Source organism: Aulostomus chinensis, chromosome 5 (genome assembly GCF_037954235.1).
Source record: "Aulostomus chinensis isolate RoL2024-O1b breed Wild chromosome 5, RoL_Achi_v1.0, whole genome shotgun sequence".
NCBI classification, from domain to species: domain Eukaryota; kingdom Metazoa; phylum Chordata; class Actinopteri; order Syngnathiformes; family Aulostomidae; genus Aulostomus; species Aulostomus chinensis.
Window position 1 is genome coordinate 25,278,479 of NC_141324.1, and position 6,225 is coordinate 25,284,703.

The following is a 6,225-nucleotide window of genomic DNA, read 5'->3' on the forward strand; positions in this document are numbered from 1 at the left end:
GACTCTTGCTCCCCTGACAGGTCAAACCTAGGGGTGCGTTTATGCATGCAGCATTTGGACTGCAAGCCCATATGTGCTGTCAGCAAGATGTCCTGGATCAAGGCAACGTACCTCATGCCATCATATTTGATTTTATTCCATGTTAAGCAGGCACACATTTTATCCATCCCCGCCCAGCGGACTCTAGTTTAGTTAACCACAGACCAAGCCGCACAAAAAAACGTTTTATTCAATGATTTATAAATGACATCAATGGGGCAAGTGTAGACCACACCCTTTACAAGTTTATAGATACTCAACGATTCCCGTGAGGGCAAGTTCACGATGGACGCGATGAGGAAGAAACCTCGATGGGATACTGGAGTGAGAGGGACGAGCCACCTGCTTCATCCGCGAAGCCGCAAGAAAAAAAAGAAGTGAGGCCAAAGACTGGTAGGGATTCAAATCCATGCTTTGTATGGTCAGACAGATCCAGATCTTTGGTCTGGTTTTTTTTTTTTTAATTTTTATCATGAATCAAAGAGGAACCTGAACCTGCTGAGGGAGTGCAGAGGTCAGACAACCCTGCTAAATTTAGCAACGATGGCAATGAATGAACCATCGCTGCACTTTAACAGGCGAACAGTGGAAGTTTCTTTTTTTTTTTTTTTTTTAAATAATAGCGGATTAAAAAAAAACAACAAACTGCATATCTTTTTCTGAATGAGTTTGTCATTTGTCACTGTGACAGCGAGTGAGTTTTAAGTTGCAATCAGTGGATTAGCGATGTCGTTTCAATCATCGTGAAAGGAATACCAGACAACTCTCTTGGCGGGGGGGGGGGGGGGGGGGATTATCTGTGTCACTGCCGGGCACCGGGCTGCTCATGTCTCGTTGGGAAAGACACAAAAAGTTTTGACAACTTGGTCCAGGTCCCAGCCTTCAATTAATAGATGGGTCCAGTGGTTCTGGTGGTACATTTAGTACAAGTTTTTTTTTGTTTTTTGTTTTTTTTTGGGGGGGGGGGGGGTGTTCCTGGCAAAACATTTTGGACCTAAACTCAGCAACTCTTTCATGCACTGACACCAAACTTTGGTATTAACTGGAAAGACAACAGACGAAATATTTGAACCGTCTCAGACTGTGATTCATGTTCCAAATACAACACCGCTCCGCATGAGGTCTGTTTTGGCTGAGAGATAAACATATGGTTTTTATCTTGCAACTATTCTGCTTTGCTCAATTCGTACGCCTAAAATATTTTATAACCAGACGGGCTGTAAATGGAACCTGATAAATGACATCCACTGTGTGGAGTGCTGTCACTTCAGGGGCTGCTGGCCTGGACCTCAGATCACATCTGCGGCAGGAGGGCTAAGAGGGGCTAAGAGGGGCTTTGAAGACGGCCGTGCTTTGGTCTGCTCTCCAAATTCTCTCCTTTCCACACACCCTGTTACTGAATCTTGTTAGACAGAGGGACGTAACCATGTAGCCTTTTTCTAAATACTGGTCTTACTCTGGAATTTCAGACAAAGATTCAAACCAAGAACAACACTCAGCCCTGCCACCCCGGTTTACCTCATCCACCCAAAAATAATACATGAATAGGATGCTGTTAATACCCCAGGTGTACAATGCTCTCCCAGCGGAGTATTGTTTCTAGTCTCTGCAGAAAACCACAGTGCACAGAACAACTGCAGTGTTTTCCTGAGAGGCTAAACAACAGCTGCTAAAAGATCCATCCTCCGAAACAGAGGAGGAGATTACAGCTTCGAGATAAAAACATGCGATTCCGGCTGAAAACTGATTATTGTAGTGTATCTAAGTCACTGGAAACCATTTTCTTTGGGATTTTGAGGCCAAAAACAGAAATAGGAAAGTAGATAAAGTTTTAGTGACGTATATATTTAGCTCTATAATCCTTTTTTTTTTTTAATTGTTCAGAGAAAATAGCCCAACCTAATATATTGTTTTAAATGAGACGTATTCAAAATTTGGTACATTATATCCAAAAATATTTTTAGGTCAGTGGAAAGATTCGATTGAGAAAAATCCACCATCAAATTATATTTTAGATTTAGGAGTGAGGTAGGACCTCAAAATAGAGTTTACATACTTAAAATAATAACATAGATCATAAAAAATAGGAATTAAAACATGATAAAGCTCAATTGTTTGTTTTTGGTAGAAACACACACACACACACACACATATACATATATATATGATATATTATACATAAATTTGTGTTTATCCACAAGCCTGAATAAGTTGCCTATGATCTTATCATTATTGTGGAAACCACAGGATTTAAAACCTCTGAGTGCACTCAGTGGCCTTTACAGGGATTTCCAGTTTTCTTTATGAAGTTGACAAAACTTTCAAAAGAAATCACAAAAGGAATACACTCCCTAATAATTCTCCAGTCTCCCAGCGTTTGAAGTCTCAGAGCGAGAAGCTCACCATTGAAAAACAGAGTTTGAACCATCTCCTTTGGGCTTCCTCTGGGTGATTCAAAGTGCACAAAACAGATTGAAGTCAGAGATGAGGAGCTTACAGACTCAGTACAGTGGAGCAACAATCAAAGAGCAGTAAATCCTTGGAGCCAACCCTCCAAATACCACCCAAGTCACAATACCACCCAGATTGAAAGAAAAACATTGCATCATTAGTCCCACTCAGAGATGGCTGCTCTGTTTTGTCTCCGTGGACGATGTACGCTCTGAATGTACACTTTACGCTGCATCTGCGTCGGCCGGTTGTGTAAGCGACCCCAGGTGAGGAAGCTCCCCAGTGTTTCTGCCCCACACGCCCTCGCTGGTCGACGGCTGCTCTTAATCCCAGCAGGATGACAGCGCTGCTGAGGAATTTCTCCACTCCGTGCCTAAACCAACCTGTCAAGACGCTCTCTTTTGGCCGAGCACGTTCCGCTGTTACGTTCTTGCTGACTCTCACGTGGCCCTGCTTTTGTTGAAATATGACCTGCAAATACCAAAACCTGGCCTTAGTAACCTCTCTAAACACTGCCCACCTACGTGCCGATGCATCCGGAAAATGTCTCTCCTCGCCACAGTATTTTCAGTGTCGGCAGCAGGCAGATGGCGAATCCTCCTCACCTACCTGTATGCTGGGCTGTGTTTCTGCTGGAAAGTGCCAAGCTGACTTTTTCTTTTTCTTTTTTTTTTTCGTGTGCCAGTGTTGTTCAATGCTTGTGTGAGGCTAACAAGAGTCTCTGTCCAGATGTTGGTGTGAAGCTGAGCAGCTGACCAAACAGTCATTGTTTTCTCTACAGCGTGACATGTTTAAAATGACATGCTGGCCCAAAAAGAAGCAGACCAGCTGAGATGGAAGGAGCATATCCCATGGCTTTGTTACGTCAGGGTAAATTTTCAGAACCTTTTTGGGTGTAATTTTTTAGCCACGCTGAAAGAATGTCAAGAGGGTGTAAAGTAACTTAAAAAAAAAAAAGAACCAAAAAAACAAAACAAATATTAACTTCATATGTTAGCAAGAAAAAAAAAGATGCTCCATTCTGATTTGAAGTGACTGAAACTCACAGCTTTTCTTCAGGCTGGGACTCGTGTCAACTTAAGATCAGTTTTGTGTTCCGTTGCGAAATTTCAAAATTGGTTATGACATCCTTTCAACAACAAGTCTTCACATTAACCCATTACTAAGTTCTTGAGGAGTTCTTACCAAAGTTGGTGTCCCAGCTTGAGAATTTCAAAGCTTTTTTAAGTGTCCTTAAAATGGCGGTTGCTAACAGGTGGCTAAAGGGGACCACAGCGGTCGCTGCGGAAACATCATCGCTCCGAAAACGGAAGCGTGACGCTAGTCATGCTGACGTTGAAGTCCACGGTCCACCTCTGATGACTGCAATTTATGCATCAAAACTCATGAACTATATCATTATTAACAAAAAGTGTAATCCCTATTAACCTTTGTTTGCGTGTGACTGAACGTCCGGCGTTACCTTTGAAAATTGGTCACCCGTCACTTCCGTTGTTTGGGAGATTACAGCAACACCTTCTCCTGTGATACTCCAGCAGTGTTTTGAGGACTGAAACGTTACACCCAACCTTCTATCGACACAATAATGACTAAATTTTCATTTTTGGGTGAACTATCCCTGTAACACTCCATTTTGGAGATTGTTTGCTGAAAACGGTCCCTATCTGTAAATAGTGTGCTGGACGTTCTGAGGCAGACAGGAATGGAGTAGACTAAAAAGGGGTTTTGGGAATTTTCCAGACACTTTCAATAACACAGACAATCTATTCTGGCAGGGAAACACCTTGGCACCTTCCAACATAAACCATTTCAATCGGGCTTAATCTCCTGGTTTCTTAAGATGAGCTTGCGCTCAGATTTAAACCTGCAACATCTGTGCATTTAACAGTGCATACATTGTCTGCAGCCTGCATGTTTTCCAGTCCATCCTTCAAGACGGCCTCACGAGACGTAATACATGTCTGACTGAATGATTGTCAAACATCTTTGAGTCAGGTGAACCGCTCCGGAGTGAGTCCTCTACATGAGCTGGGTGTTTTCCCTGCCATTCTTTTGCTGTTTGAAACAGTCTAGCGCTTGCTGTGAAAACACATTCGTCCTTGGTGAAAGCGGAGTGACTCGCTGGAGTTATTCTCTGGTGAGATGTGTCAATCCTCCCGCTCAGATCAAACATTCCTGTGCTATTAAATACCTGTCAGCCCAGACCATCCTTGACAAACAGGAGTGAAGCCACGATGTCACTTTATGTGAATCTGCACAGAGTTTGATTGGCTGTTTTTAGGGCCTGAGCCAGTCCCTGGCGAAGACCCTATTATGTTTCGAAGTCACACTCGCCACTTCAAAAGTAAATTTGACCCCCTAAACATGCATGAAAACTCACCAAATTTGGTAAGCACATCAGGTGCGGCGAAAAATTCGATAATTAAAAAAAAAAGAGGCGCTCTACTCAATAGCGCCACCTACATACACAAAAAACCACGCCACAGACTGTAGGAATGTCCTACAGACATGGGACAAACACCATTGAACTCGTCTCATCAAGACGGATAAATCATACACTCACACCCCTGACCTAACTGTAACAGGATGTCCACAATTTGGACACGAATGTCTAATTTTGGACAATTTTGCGCCCCGAACAAAATCTATCTCCTCCTGAACCGTAAATGCCAGGGCTTCCAAACTTTCACACATTACTCTCCCAACTGTGCTGATTAAAAGTTGTTCAAGGTTAATATACTACGCGCTCGGTTTGGATTTTATGAGCCGTCAAAGTGGGGGAGACACTTTTCGCCTTACAATGGAAGTCTATGGGGAGAGCGTGTCCTCTCAGGGTACATACTCTCAAACAAATGCTTCTCACATCTACACCATACATTCCACAGCTTTTAAAAACACACCACTGTATTCCTGACAAAAATCCCTAAAAAAATATGGTATTTTGTGTGACTTTTGACCAACGTATGCCGACTTATTCAGCTTTTACACACTACATTTCTCTGAATCCTCCACTCTCTCCACTCCAGCACAGATCAGACACAGTGCAGCGGGGGAGCGGTTCTTAAAGGGCCAGCTGGCAGCTCTGCTCTCAGCTCTGCTCTCAGCTCTGACACAGATGGCAGAGAGCGAGCAGAGAAGGGAGGGGCTCTTAAAGGGCCGGCTCTCAGCTCTGCAGTCACACTGTGCAGTGCACTGAGGCTCGTATCTCCTAAACTACAAGGCCTAGGGATTTGCCGATTACACCGTTGGATTGGGGCCGGCGATCCGGCCGCGGTTAGGCGGGGGCTCAGGCCCTAACAACGCTGCTTGCAGCTTTAATTTTTGTTTTTTTTTTAAGTCGAACCGCGGCAGGACTTTTCTAAAATCTGGCTTTTATTTGATGGCTCACAAGAAAGCTGAAAGGCCGTCATCGCTATGGTGGATGTCAATCAAACGGCACACACGCGGGTCAAGTGCAGGTTAGCCAGTCGCTGCCTTTGCTGGCTTGACTACGTCTAACAAGGAAAATAACAAAGTTGATAGCCATGTAGATTTTTGTTAAATATGATGGAAACTGCCAGAAACACAAGGAAATACAGCTATAACAAAGACTGGGAAAAGACCAAGCTTGCAAGGAACATTCCAACAAAAATGACTACAAGTTCCCTGACAAGTTCTAATGATGCATTTAATAAAGTGTTTTTTTTTTTAACGGCATGTTTTTGTAAGGTGAAATGATAATTCAGAAGATCTCTC